Source organism: Hypanus sabinus, chromosome 5 (genome assembly GCF_030144855.1).
Source record: "Hypanus sabinus isolate sHypSab1 chromosome 5, sHypSab1.hap1, whole genome shotgun sequence".
Taxonomy (NCBI): Eukaryota; Metazoa; Chordata; class Chondrichthyes; order Myliobatiformes; family Dasyatidae; genus Hypanus; species Hypanus sabinus.
This window is the reverse complement of record NC_082710.1, coordinates 26,793,534-26,809,884: the sequence shown is the minus strand read 5'-3', so window position 1 is coordinate 26,809,884 and position 16,351 is coordinate 26,793,534.

Below are 16,351 nucleotides of genomic sequence, written 5' to 3'. Positions count from 1 at the left end.
AATATACTCAGTATTTCTGAGAATTTACTTGCACAGCATCATATTATGGTCATTGTCATGGTGTGCAGATGTACTAAAGCCGAGGTAATTAAATCTAATTGAAATGATTAAAAGGCTTAAGCTCATAAATAATGGAACATAATTACTTTTTAATTGAAGTCATAAAATTCTTACCTTCAAATGCTGCAACCTGATTTGTTTACAGCTTTATAATTAAGTAAACATAGGTACATTGTGTTTTTACAGAATTTGATGTTATTCTTTCGGTAGTATTAGAATCGGTTTATTATTGTCACATTTAACAAGATACAGTGAAAAGCTTGTCTTACATACTGTTTATATGGAATCAAGTCATTATACAGCACATTGAGCTACAGTGTGGTAAAACAATAACGTTGTAGAATAAAGTGGAAAAACTATTGAAAGAGTGCAAATGCAGGCAAATGATAAAGTGCAAGATCAAAACAAGGTAGATTGTGAGACCAAGAGTCAATCTTATTGTACAAGTGGTCTGTTCAAGAGTCTGATAGCCGAGGGATAGAAGCTGTCCTGGTACGTACTTTCAGGCTTTTGTATCTTCTACCCCATGGGACAGGGGAGAAAAGTGTATGGTGATTCTTTAAGTATGCTGGCTGATTTACTGAGGCAGTGCAAAGTATAGTTAGAGTCCCTCGGGGGAGGCTGGTTCTTCTGATGTGCTGAGCTGTATTCGCAACTCTCTGCAGTTCTGAACACAAAATTAAACACAATACAGTATGCCAAATATAATTAATGAGTAATAATTCAACTAATGCTTTGCATTGTTACATTTGCTATCTTTAAAGAATGCAAGGATTAATTAGACTTGAAAACATTAATATATACAAAATGCATATAAAACTCTGAAGTGCTAAAGGAAAAGCACTATCCAACCAGCAGGGATTGCTAGACAGTTATAAATTACATGCTTCTGCCTTGTAGATGACTCCCTAACAAAGGAGTGTTTGAAAAACCAGCTTGGAACTTCAGATTTGAAAGGATTAGCTGTACACATTGCCAGCAAATGAATCTGTATACTGTGTTCTGATTGTACGATGTGTTGTGGTATTATTCAGTTAATTGATTTCCAAGATTACATAAGATCAAATTTTCCCATCATTGCACAAAATGGCTATGCCAGCCAATTGTAATTGCCGTTTCATGATGATGTGATGTCACCATTTTCCCAGCATCTTCACTGAGACAGTCGCATTGGCAATATTTCAGTCTGCTTTATTCTGTGTAGTAATCGGAAGCAGTTTTTGGTTTGTGATGGGCAGCACTCCAAATCTCAAACTGGAAACACCAGTTTGCTGGTCAATACATATCCTCTTTGCATTATGTCAAGAATTATCAGTAAACAATTCTAGAGTTGGTAGTGTGTTGATTAATTTGTTTAATTTATTGTAATTTAGCAAATAGGTGTTCATAAATTCTGTTTGAATTTTAAATCTACTTGGCCATTTACTGGGTGACAAGTTTTAGATAAAAAGTAAGAAGAATCAATGAGGTTTATTTTTGATTAATTTTATTTTAAAATGTTAACATATTCAAACAAAATTGACGGTTAGTGGTTGATTTTTTTTCATTCATCTGAAGTGGCAGTATGGTTAATGTGACTCAGCTGGAGTAAAAGAATTTGTTTATGACATAGGCAAATCTTATGGCACCTTTCTCAAACAAGATACATCATCCACAATTTGTCAGAAAGGTATTAAATCATACAGTTGCACAGTATAGAACAGATCCTTTGGCCTGCTGTGTCTCTGCCAACCATTATGCCCATCAATATTAATCTAATTTGCCTGCATTAATTCCTTGTCTCTGTGCTTGCTGATTCACGTATTTTCCCAGATGCCTCTTAAAAGTTTCTCTCTCCAAAACCTCCTGACAGATCATAATGAGCCTTTGTGTGAACAAATTACCCCTCAGATCCCCTTTAAACCTTCTTCCTTTCACCTTAAACTTACAACACCTTGGGGCGGCAGGGTAGCGTAGTTGCTAACACAATCACTTTACAGCAATCAGTGATTAGTATTCAATTCGCACCATAGTCTCTAAAGTTCTCTATGTAAGTTCTCCCTGTGACCACATGGGTTTCCTCCTGGTGCTCCAGTTTCCTTCTATATTCTAAAGACATGCAGCTCAGGTTATTAAATCGTTGGCATGTTATGTTGGCACCAGAAGTGTGGTGAGACTGGTAGGCTGCCTGGCACAATTCTCACTGATTTGATTTGATAGCACAATCCTTGGTGATTAATTTGATGGAAACCATGCCTATTACAGAATGTTTGATGTTTTGATGTATGTGCAGTATTACAAAAAAAGCTAATCTTTTCTTCTGGTTTAGATATATATAACATAACAGACAGACTCTAGTTCTATCTCTAGCTTTCATATTATATACCTGATAATGAACAAGTCATTCTGTTTCAACTCAAACAATGGTATCAGTCTTTCTCATCTCCAAAATTTGTTGTCAACTCTTAATATATTAATTTGAAATAATTGATAGCCATAAATACACTGCTCCTAATATTGAGCATGAAAAGGTGTTAACATTTTAGTAGTTAATTTGAGAACATTTTTTAAAAATCATTTGTTCTGATAGATGAAATAGCCTTGTCTTATTTAATAAACCCCACTTGTTCTTTTATCTGCAAATAGATATAAAATTGCAATCATCAGGCATGATAAGATTGGTTTAGTAAAGGGTTAAAGAATTTGAAAAGTACAGCACAGTACAGGTCCATTGGCGCATGGTTATGTTTCTGTAACTGTACTAAGGATCTTAAATTTTGAAATTACCTGAGGAAATTCAGCATTATTGACACAAGGTGTGAGTGTCTCTTCTTGAAGTGAATTATTTTTGTTTGCAGTTACTGTTGGAGCAATCAGTTATCTGTTCAATATCTCAAGCAATTGAACAAAAATAGATCAGCACAATCCTGTATGGTCATTAAGTTGATGGAAACCAGGAGATACAAACAGTTGTTCATGAGGTTAGAAGTTTCCAGGAAGAATGATTGGTTTGAGGAAAATACTTCCAAACAAAGGTCAAACTACCGTGAGATGATGAGTAGAATGGAGCATTATGGTCTTCAGTGGCTGCAGGTGACCTTTTTAACCATGAGAGAGAATCAGTGGTCTTAGAGTATTGAGGGAAACAAGCTAAGCTGAAGGAAGAAAAGTTCACACATGAGAAAACACAGACTGGAGTCAATGTTATCTGTTATTGAGGGCTTCAGAAAGCCATAATTGCAAGCTACTTGTCAACCATGACCTGGTTTTTGGTATGAAATGTTGTAAGACACTCTTGATCTATTATAACAGGTACTCATTCATTTTGTCTTGTCCAAGGACTGTTCCTGTCTTTGAGACTGACAACAAAATTTGAGTTGGTTAAGGTAACATTGTCAGAAATCAGTCTATTTTTCAATTAATTATTAACACCTGGAGCAAAATTCATGGAGGTCCTGTTCATGACCTACAGGAGTTGTTATGACCAGACAGGTTGTCAATCAAATTCAATGGTCTTTTAAGGATCACAAATCTCTCCCTCATTAAGGCTTCTTTTTTCCAATATAGGTTTAAATGTGCTATTGATAAAGTCATGCTCCATGAATTCACCAAGTGATTTCCATTAAATGAATTTGAATCACAGAAGCTGTCATTCCCATGGAGTTTACAAAATCATTAAATCCTTGAGATCAGGTACTATTGCTCTACAGTAATAATACTGAGCAAGGGCTGTGTTTATGAGCAGTATCATAAAGCTGATATCCTAATTAAACACGCAAGATATGGAATGGTACACAAAATAAGTTTGACTTTGTTATTTGTTATATTTATTCATTTCAACCCTGTATTTTTCTATATTGAAAGACTAATTTTTATCCTATTTAATTATCATCTGGAAGGAATTAGAGATTTCTATGTAAACATTGCACTTAGCAACAATCCAAATGGAAAATGAAAAAAAATGTCAGCCAATTAGAACAACATTTTTGACAGACTATTATGGAGTACCTTGGATGCTTGTACTACTGCCTTGTAATTTTAAGGGATTTCTTGCTCTCTAACATGCAGAATATTCTCACAGGTGTAAACTGGGTTAATTCAATAGAAAACTCTGGATTCCAGGTGTTATTTTAGCTGCGAAGATATCCAAAGACAGATTAACATTAATGTGCTTGAAATGGCAATTTAATGTACAACCAAATGTATAACTAAGAGGCATTTCTACAGATCCAAGTTGTTCTAACTGAAGTGTATCCACAAACCCTCATCTTGGCAAAAGGGTATAAAAAGTGTTGTCCTATGCATAAACTCCCACAATCTTTCTTAACAGCGATCAGAACTGTATTGCCAAAAAGATAGCGATCCTTTAAAACCATCATCATATAGGCCCATTTCTTTGTTGAATACAGATTATAAAATAATAGAAAAATTTTTATCTAATAGAATATCTAAATATTTACCAAAATTAATACATATAGATCAAACAGGTTTTATTAAAAACAGACAATCAATGGATAATATAACCCGGTTACTTAGTATAATTCATTTGGCACAAAAAAAGAGGAAATGAGTGTGGCAGTTGCTTTGGATACAGAAAAAGCATTTGATAGATTGGAATGGGATTTTTTATTTAAGGTATTGGAAAAATATGAGTTAGGAAAATCTTTTATACAATGGATTAAAACCTTAAATACTAATCCTCAAGCTAAAGTAGTTACAAATGGTCAGATTTCAACACCATTTTGCTTAACGAGGTCAACTAGACAAGGCTGGCCATTATCACCTGCTTTATTTGTATTGGCAATAGAACAATTAGCTGAATTAATTAGAACAGATTCAGACATTGGGGGCTTTAGAGTTAATCAAGAAGAATATAAGATTAATTTATTTGCTGATGTTTTGATTTATTTAACAAACCCATTGCAATCTTTGCAAAGATCATCTTTTAGATTGGAAAAATATGGGAAAGTATCAGGGTATAAAGTAAATTGGGATAAAAGTGAAATTTTACCCCTTACCAAAGGAAATTATAATCAATGTCAATTAGTAACTCAATTTCGATGGTCAATAAACAGGATAGAATATTTGGGTATTAGAGTTGATAATGATGTAAAAAGTTTATATAAACAAAATTATTTGCCATTATTAAAAAATAGGATCTTGTTAAATGGATGATGTTACCAATAACATTATTAGGTAGAGTTAATGCTGTAAAAATTAATACTTTCCTAGATTGCAATATTTATTTCAAACTTTACCAATACAATTACCTCAAGTTTTTTCAAGAACTGAATAAATATGTAAGGAAATTTCTTTGGAAAGGAAAGATGTCAAGAATATCATTGGAAAAATTGACATGTAAATTTGATTTAGGAGGGTTACAACTTCCAAATTTTAAGAATTATTATAAAGCAAATCAACTTAGATTTATAGCGTCTTTTTTTGATGAAGGAAAACCTACATGGATTAGAATAGAATTAGATAAGATAGGAGAAAACATACAAGAAGATTTTATATATAAATGGGAATCCAAATGGATAAGGGAAAAAAGATCTCCTATATAAGACACTTGATTGATTTATGGAATAAGGTAAATATGGACGATGAGATAAGGAAATCGTTATTAGCAAAAAGTACTTTAATTCAAAATAGGCTTATTCCTTTTACAATGGATAATAAACTTTTACATAATTGGTTCCAAAAGGGGATTAAATATGTAGGTGATTGTTTTGAAGGAGGTATATTGATGTCGTTTGATCAATTAAAAAATACATACAAAATATCAAATAACACTCTTTTCTGGTATTTTCAATTAAAGGCTTATTTACAAGAAAAGCTGGGTCAAACAATGTTGATGCCAAAATCTAGTGAAATAGAAATATTAATTCAAAAAGGAAAAATTAAAAAATTATATCTTGTATGTATAATTTGATTCAAAAACAGACAATTAAATCAGGAATTCATCAAAACAAAAATGGGAATCTAATTTGAATGTTAAACTTGATGGAAAAAACTGGTCAAGATTATGTTCTGATAGTATGAGAAATATAAATATAATAAATGTTTGACTTAGATTAATACAATATAATTTTTACATCAATTATATATAACACCACAGAAAATATAGATTAAATTCAAATATGTCTGACCAATGTTTTTGATGTAATCAAGAAATTGGTACTTTTTTACATTCTACTTGGTCTTGTTTTAAAATTCAACCATTTTGGATAAATCAAAGACTTTTATTGGAACAAATTACTGGAGTACATCTCCCACATAGTCCAGTATTATTTATATTAGGAGACATTGAAGGGAAAATACTGAAACTTAAATTGAATAAGTTTCAGAAAAAATTTATAAAAATTGCATTGGCAGTAGCCAAAAGTTATCACAGTTATTGGAAATGTGATTTATATTTAACTATGGGTCATTGGAATAATGAAATACATAGTTGTATTCCACTTGAAAAAATTACATACAATCTAAGAAATGAATATGATATATTTTTGAAAATTTGGCTCCCATACTTACAAAAGATAGGATTAAATACATAGGTCCTTTGAAGATAAAATTATAAAGTAATCAGGGAAAGTAAAAATAAATATTAAGATTATTTTGAACTCCATGGAGCATGTGGGGATCCTTCGATATCCAGCCAATCTTTCTCTTTCTTTAGATAAGGATTGGGGGGGGGGGGGGGGAGGGTCAATATTATTTTTCTCATTTTTTTATCATATTTATTCTTTGTAATTTTCTAAAATTTAATAAATAAATTTAAAAAAGTGTTGTCCATTACTGAATAAGAATCATTGTTATCCAATGGATATACACTCAGTGGCTACTTTACTAGGTCCCCGAGTGTCCGCTGAGCATATATTTGTGGTCTTCGGCTGCTGTAGCCCATCCACTTCAAGGTTGAATACCATGTGCATTCAGAGATGCTCTTCCGCACACCAGTGTTGTAATGCGTAACTACTTGAGGTATTATCACCTTTCTGTCAACTTGAACCATTCTGGCCATTCTCCTCCCACTATTCAGGCATTTTCTCCCACATAAATTCTGGATGTGTTTTGTTTCATACACCATTTTCTGTAAACTCTGGAGATTGTTGTGTGTGAAAATCCTAGAAGATCAACAGTGTCAGAGATTTTCAACCCACCTGCCTGGCACCAACAAATGTTCCAAGGTTGAAGTCACTCAGATTATATTTCTTCAACCATTCTGATGTTTGGTCCAGACAACAACTGAATCTCTTCACCATGTCTGCATGCTTTTATGCAAAGAGATGCTGCCACATGATTGGCTAATTAGATCATTGCATTAACGAGCAGGTGCACTTAATCAAGTGGCCATTGAGAAGACAAATTCTTTGTTACAAGAACTCATTGACTGCAGGGATCAATTTCACAAAGAAGAAATCAGGGTAAAGAAACCTTTGCTTATTGAGTGGGAGATTATCTTAATCTATGATCTGACACTGAAAGCAAATGACTGGTTAGTAGACAATGACCCCAATGTTAATTCTCCATATAATGGATTGGGTAGAAATAAATCACACACCATATGTCACGCTGAAAAATCACTATATAGAGAAAAGAAAATGATAACAAATTCATAGTCACTGCAGTATATAGCATTCCCCATCAACCATTCATGTTGTGAAAAATGAAGTAGCTGGTGAAACTAATTACAGAAGGTCACCTTGTTCAGATCAGATCAAAAACTCTCCAGGCTTGCTTTCTGTGGTGTATCTCTGTAAGTAAGCCCATGACTGCTTATGGGTTGCATGCATCAGAGTTCACAATGGGAACAAGCAAGTGATGTGAGTTTAGAGTTTGCAGCTGAGGTTAAGATGGCAGCTTTGGATTTCTAATGCACATTTGGAAAAAGCTATAACTTGTTTATCTCAAACAATTCGACTGTTGTATTCCTCATACTTCCCTATAATTTAAAGTTTATTGCAGCTCTTGGAGAAATCCCATTGGAGATGCACATTAAAAAGAGAATCTGGAGAGTCTTTGATCTGATCTGAGCAAAGGGATGTTCTGAAAATAATTTCACCAGGTTGCTTAATTCAAGCAATCCCGTGAGTCCCATGACCCTGCTTGTTTGCCTGTAACTTACTGTTTTATACATGCCCATTGACAGTGTGCTTCTTCTCACACCAGCTGCTGACGTGAGGGATGCTAATTAATCCAACAATATGGGAAATGGGAAGAAACTGAAACAGTCAGGGGAAAACTACTTGGCCATGTTGGGAACATGCATAATAACAGAACCAGAGGTCAAAATGGAACCTGTCATTGGACCTTTGTGGTACCTACACTATCAACAGCATCACTATTGCACAGTATCTTACAGAATAGTACAAAGCTCAGAAAGCTCAGGAATCTCTCTTTTGCCGGATCCCTAATAATTAGTAAGTGGCTGAAAGGGGGCACCTCTTTGCAAAATACCCATTCCCGTTAACTGTTCTGCCTCATCTGTAATGCACTTTGGCTTCATCAGTTGTCCTAAGAACCAGAGTGGAAGCAATTGATATAGATCACCAGGGCCCATCTTAGAATACAAAGAATGAGGTTCCGCAACTGGATCTGGTCTTGCGCTATGATAAAGTCTAATCAGGGAGCTATTGTTCATATACATCAATATAATGTAACTTTTATTGCACTTTTATTAAGTGTTGACTAATAATTCCTGATATATGTATGAAACATCATCATTCATTCACTAATAATTATATAACACATTGATCCTGTTATGTTTTACATGGATGTGATCAGATTCTGTTTGGAATGCATCCACATCTATAACATTACGAATGAAGACAATGATGTATAATTTATTTCTGTGCAATGTAGAGATAAGTACCTTCTAATGAAGAAAACCAGCTTAAAATCTAACCATACTCATTCCAAACATAGTGACAGCACTTAATTTTCTGTAGTTCCCTGGGGTAGGTGCTTTAACTGGTTTCATCTTTAATAGATGAACCACTTCAATATACTTCAAGCAAATGAGAGAAAGAAGTTTCACATTTTGTTATTATCTCTGGTAAACTTACATTACTTCCAAACTTCTAGTTCGCTCCTTTTTAATATTGTTTTACTTTTATGCATTTTATTCACTGAATTTCTGCACTCAAATGCCACCAAACATTTGCCAGATGAATAGCAATAAGTTCAGTCTAAAATATGCATAAGGTTAGAACAAAATAGGTCAGGCCTTTATGAGTGAAAATGCAAGCTTTCATTTGCATTTTTCTGTGGACAGAAACCGGAGCTTAATTTACCAAACCCAAAAGCTGTTTAATTGTTAATGGTAAGGGAAAGCCAACAGGATAATCATCTGTGCAAGCATGAAAATATTATCAAAGAAGTTCAAATAGTCTTTTTTTATTTGAGCCAGGGGACCATCAAAGGATTTAAGAAAAGTTGTGTTTTTGATTGATTCAATTACATTGCGGGATATAGCAGCTGGATTTCTGTAAGCCACCTTCTACTAACGGGCATACACTTCCTGTCAAGTTGTCCTTGGACCTTTGTAACATTTTTCTATGCAGGTATTTTATAGTGTGAAGCAGAATTCACAATGGATTGATGTACATTGTCCATTGCAGATGAACTCTGGATACTATCAAGCAGGACTAGACAATACTTTGCCCTCACAAATCTTCCTCTTTTTATTTATGTGATATCATTATTGAAAAATAAAATCTTGCAATATATCACAGGAGTATTATCAGTTTTAGACAACAAGCAACATTAGGACAAATAATCAAACATTTGGTTTGAAAAAATACCCTTTAAGAAAGATCCTAAAGAAAGAAGAAAAAGAGGGACAGGTGGAAAGGCTTAAGAGAGGAATCCTGAGGATCTTTGTAATTGAGAGCATGGCTACTAATGGTGGAGTGATTAGAATTAGGGATTATTTGGTATACCAAATTTGATTAATGCAGATGTCTTGGAAGTTGTAGGTTAATAACATTGAGATAGGGAGATGAGAGACAATAAGAGGAACTGAAAATCAAACTGCCTTTTTTAATACTATACAATATTGTCCAAAAGCCTTAGGGACACACACACACCCCTACCTCAAGGGTGCCTAAGACTTTTGCACAATACTGCAGTAATTTTATGTATTGCACTGTACAACTACCACAAAAAAACAATCAAATGTCTTGGCATATGGGAGTGATGATAAACCAGATCCTGATAATGGGTCTTGATTGTGGACTGAGAGTAGGAAGGGGATGGCAGAAGAAGGCATGAGTGCAAATGAAATTATTTCACTTCTTCAACAAGTTAAGAACTACAAAGAATTTGAATGTGTTGACCATCCTCTTGACTGTTACAATGAGAATGAAGATTTGGAAGATGCAATCATTGAAAACATTGTGTGAATGCAGTCCATTAACTGCATTAGGTCTCTGCTCTGATTTTGTCCATTTACAGTCAATCAAAAGAACACAGCAGCATACACAGAATGAACTCCTCCTTTGATAACTATTGTGAACTAATACACAGTTTTGTAGTACCATATTGGTAATATTCTAATTTATTCTGTATTTTGTTTAAATGCATGATTTATTACTCGTTAAATAGTAGTTTGTCTTTTTTTAATATATATTTTAAACATTTCCATTAAACTTCGGCAAATTGGGGCAGCCCCTTAATTGGGTCAAAAGATACTGGTTCTGATGTGTCCCAGTTAACCAGAATCCACTGTATTTCATGCCACTTTTGTGCCATTTCTGGAGATTCTGAAGTGTTTAAAATCTAAGGAAATGCTCTGAAATGCAATTATAAATGGTGATAAACTATGTGTTGGTGGGTAGTTTGTAAATGTGATTAGACACGTAGGGCCACATAATATAGTGTGGCTGCAGAGACCACAAAAGGAGAACACATTATGTGTGAGCCAGGTCAAGCATAGGTTTATACTCAAATGCGTTTTTAGGAAGCAACAGGAAATGAAGCCTCTATGATCCAAATCACAGTTCATGGATACATTCCTCAGTATTAAAGCTGTATAGGTTGAATTAGAAAGTTCTTCATCATTTTATTGAGTTCTAGCAAACAAGAAACATATATTCCTTTGTATATGTCAGTATCTTTCCATTTTTACTGGTTTGTTCAGTGTGAAGTGTACATAAGACCACAAGACATAGAAACAGAATTAGGCCAATTGGCCTATTGAGTCTGCTCTGCCATACAGTCATGGCTGAACCTTTTCTCGCCCTCCTCAGCTCCACTCCTTGGCCTTCTCCCCATACCCTTTGATGCCATGGCCAATCAAGAACCTATTGATCTTTGCCTTATATACACCCAAGAACCTAGCCTTCACAGCTGCCAGTGGTAACAAATTCCACAAATTCATCACCCTCTATTTAAGGACATTTCTCCACATCTCTGTTTTAAATGGACACCCGTCTACTTGAGGCTGTGCCCTCTTGTCCTAGACTCCCCCACCATGGGAAACATCCTTTCCACATGTACTCTGTCTAGGCCTTTCAACATTTGCAAGGTTTCAATGAGATCCCCCCTCATCCTTCTAAATTCCAGCGAATACAGACCCAAAGCCATCAAAAGTTCCTCAGATGATAACCCTTTCATTCCTGGAACCATCCTTGTAAATCATCTCCAATGCCAGCTCATCTTTTCTTAGATAAGGAGCCCAAAACTGCTCACAATACTTAAGCTGAGCTAAAGCCTCAGCATCACATCCCTGATGATATGCTCTAGACCTCTTGAAATAAATGCTAACTCTGCATTTGCCTCCTCACCACCGACTCAACCTGCAAGTTAACCTTTATGGTGTTATTCACAATGACTCCCAAGTCCCTTTGCACCTCTGATTTTTGGATTTTCTTACCTTTTAGAAAATAGTCTGCACATTCATTTCTACTACCAAAGTGCAGGACTGTGCATTTTCTAACATTGTATTTCATTTGCCATTTTCTTGCCCATTCTTCCAATCTATCTAAGTCCTTCTGCACTCTTTCTGTTTCCTCAACTCTACCTACCCCTCTACCAATCTTTGTTTCAACTGAAAACTTGACAACAAAGTCATCTATCCCATCATCTAAATCATTGATATACAGCATGAAAAGAAGAGGAAGAAGAAGTACGAGGGGTGATTGATATGTTTGTGGCCTAAGATAGAAGGAGTCAATTTTAGAAAACCTAGCACATTTATTTTTCAACATTGTCCCCTCCTACATTTACACACATAGTCCAGTGGTCGTGGAGCATACGGATCTCATACGGATGAGTTATACAGCTCTCATTACATGCACGTGCAGATCCACTCTTTGAGTGATTATGCAAAAAGTCTCATCTCCTTCTACCTTAGGCGACGGACTTATCGATCACCCCTGCTGTGGACACTTTCTGGAGGTCCAAGATCCGTATGCTCCATGACTGCTGGACTATGTGTGTAAATGTAGGAGGGGATTATGTTAAAAAAATAAATGTGCTAGGTTTTCTAAAATTGACTTCTTCTACCTTAGGCCATGAACTTATCAATCACACCTCGTACACACTGAACACAGTGTAGCTCTTAACAGTATGTCACACAGAGCTCCAGACGATAAAAATGCTCTTTATCTAAATTATAACATTGTACATTTTTAAATTTAAAAATGTTACGATTAATGCAGTAATAAGTTCATCTTGAAATAACTAATTAAACGTTTGCTCCCAAATAAACTGAAATCATCTTGCATATGTAAAGCTTCAATTACATTAAGAATGCTGATTGGTTATTCAGAGAAAGGTTATAGTTGGGTTCATAAGACAGAATGATAGAATCAGAACCTGATTCCAGCTTGATTTTTAACACTATTTGCTTAGTTTGCTTCTGGCTGGAAAAAGATGAAACCATTGTTCCTTTCTAAGGAGGAACCAGAATGTAAATCTACTTGCAGCCACCCACTTCCCGAGAATTGAAGGAACCTGAAAGAGGCTGATACCCATGTTGGGGCCCCGGACTTCTCGCAATTAAAGTTTTGCAAATTTTCAGTCTGGTGATGCTCACACGAAACTTTTTCAGTGTCCTTTTCATCTATTATCAAAATGCGCTGAACACTTAAGCACTAACTTAGTTTAATTGGGCATTTTTATATGCACAATATATCTTTGGCTCAATGCAATTTCCACATATCATCATCAAAACATAAGAAATAGAAGCAGGAATTTAGCCCTTGTGTCCACTGTACTATTCAAGAAGATGATGATTGATCTTTCACCTCAGCTCTATTTCCCTGCACTAATCGGAATCAGATTTATTATCACCGACTTAGATGTGAAATTTGTTGCTGCAAAATCCCATATCCCTTGATTTCCTTAGAATCTAAAAGCCTATTGATCTCTGTTTTGAAAACATTCAATGGCTAAGCTTACACAGCCTTTTTAAGTAGAGATTTCCACAGATCCAATACCTCCTGGCCATAAGAAAAATAAATTCTCCTTATCACTGTCTTGAATGCTCAGTTCCCTACTTTAAGACCGTGATCACTGGTTTTAGCGATCCAAGCCAGTGGAGACGTCAACTACGTGTCTACCCTGTTAAGCCTGGTAAGAATTTTGTATGTTTCAGTTCAATTACCTTTCAACCTTTTAAACCTCAAAGAGCACAATCACGTTTTGCTTAATGCCTTGACATATGACTAGCCCACCATTGCAAGAATTAATTTATTGAAGCTTTTCCGTACATCCTCCACTGCAAGTACATCCTTCCTTAGATTGGAAGAACAGAGTTATGTACAATATTATGTAGGCTCGGCAGGGATCTGCTTAAAGATTTAGTGAAAGAAATCTAGTGCTCAAATCAGCTTGCATAGAAGTTCAACCGACCATTTCCTTTTCTAATTGCTCAATGAACATTCATGCTTGCCTTCAGTGTTTCAAATGCCTGGACATCAGTGTTGCCCTGAACACCAGCTCTTTTCACTCTTACTAGTCTCCATCTCTATCTCTCTGACCAAAGATGATGGTGACTTTATAATTCCCACATTATATTCCATCTGCCATGCCTATAATCATTTACTTAGCCTATCCATATTACCTAAATCTCTTTGAATCTTTTCCACTGTCCATACTGCCATTTATATTTGTATTTGCAGGGTGAGTTCCGGGCTGGATGTCATGCTCACTAAAGGAAGGTGAAGCGTCTCCCATACCCTTTCCTTTCCAGGTGTAGTGATCACTGCAGGACCACCCTTTGGTTTGCCATGCAGGAGGTCACTTGCCAATGGCTTCTCCTACATGACTGTGCCCATAGCAATGGCTTCACATGGCATCCCTGTTCTTACTGATTTTGCCACGTCATGGCACAACTGAGTGTCCAGTGGTATAACTGGGCGGGCAGGTTGGGCTCATCAGCCTTGGCTGATAACCAGCCGAGGAGAAGGACAACTGAAACTTCAAACCTGGGTAGACAGGGCTTGTTAGTCTTGCCAGCAGTCTGTCTAGGAGAAGAAATCTCTGATAGTCAGCCTACAGCCTTGCAGTCGCTGCAGTCGTTGCAGATTGCTGTGCCATTGTAGAGCATCCCCTGACCTAAAAAGTGGAATCAATTGGCGCGCACCGATCCTCACTATAAGCCTACGCAGTGCAGGTGAGTGAAAAGTCCTATAGTGATGGAGAAGGGGAGAAATGACAGGTTTTAGATGACACTGGAAGTTGCAGTATCAACTCTGCATGTAGGTGACTCAGACCCATGGGTGGTGCATCTCTTGACCTGAGGCAGCCCCCCTGATTGACCAAGCAGCCTTCTTCAGGGGTAGAACTGCTTGATTCAGTTGGAGATGAACCTAGAAAATCTGGTCCAAACAAAAAGTTTTCCTCACCACCAGCTGGCTGGTTCAATGGGCATCTCACTCAGGTGGTAAGAAAAGGAAAATAAATCAAAACAGTTAGTACATCCCGGGGTAGGCTTCATGATCAAAGGCACCATCGTTAATAAGCTCCAAAGCCTATCAGTTGCACACTTGCATTGACTTTTATGTCCCTACGACACCTGTTTGTCATCCTTGTATGTGTCTACACCCCACACTGCAAGCACACCCTGCTGACAATGAGGCGTTCTATGGGGAGCTGAAGTCCCTCATATCGGAAACAAGATTATCATCCAAGGCGACTTCAGTGCCGGGGTGGGTAGAGATGTTGAGGTATGGCCGGGAGTCTTAGGTCATCATGGTGAGAGGAACTGCAACAGTGGGAGGAGAGCCAGGCTCAAGGTGAGCTGGAGCCACCCCCGATCCAAATATTGGCATCTCTTGGACTATGTTCCGCTACATCAAAAGGATGTGTCAGATGTTCCACACACCAGGGTCATACTGAGCACAGACTCTTCCACAGATCACAGACTGGTCAGACTGGCTATCAAGACAGCAACAAGGAAAAGGGGACAAAGGTCGGAAAGACTCCAGGTGGATAAGCTCTCTGGCATCTGAGATGTGTTCCAGATCAAGCTGAGGGAGAAACTGGACAGCAAAAGCACCCCAAGCATAGACTCTGACACAGGAAAGAAATGGGAGCATCTGAAGACTACCGTCCAAAATGCAGCTGTCGAGGTAGTTGGGTACTCATCAAGAAGAAGCAAGGACTGGTTTGATGAAAATGATGTTGAATCCATAACCAGCTCCAGAATAAATGCTCCTCCCATCAGGCGGTGCTGACTAGACCCGACAACCAAACAGATAAGGCAGAATACAGAGCTGCATGCAGAACTCTCCAAGCCAGACTGAGACTATGTGGAGACATACTCCTGAGCAAAATCACAAACCTGTTCACACTCTGTTGGGAGAAAGGTTCAGTCCCAAATGACCTACACGACACTGTCCACCACCAGGAAGATCCTCACCAGAATTGTTCATTGACCTGACCAAGGCCTTTGATACAATCAGCCATGGTGCTCTCTGGAATCTCTGATTCTGTCGAAGCTTGATTTTACCCCAAAATTCCTCACCATCCTGCAGCAGCTTCATGAAGGCCAAAGTGATCAGGTTAAACACGATAGTGACCTGTCCGACCCATTCCCCATCAGTGCAATCGTGAAACAAGGCTGTGTTTTGGCGTCATCTCTCTTTGTCAATGTTTTTGGCATGATGCTTCCGGAAGCAAAAGAGATCACCTCGGAGGGTGTCTATATTCGGTTCTTCAATGACAGAAATATCTTCAACCTCCGCTGCCTTCTCATCTGAACAAAAACGTGCCAGAGCCAATTTTCGTGCTACTATACACAGATGACTGTGCTCTTCTCACGCACACAGAGGATGTTACAGGCTTCAGTCACTCAGTTCACCAA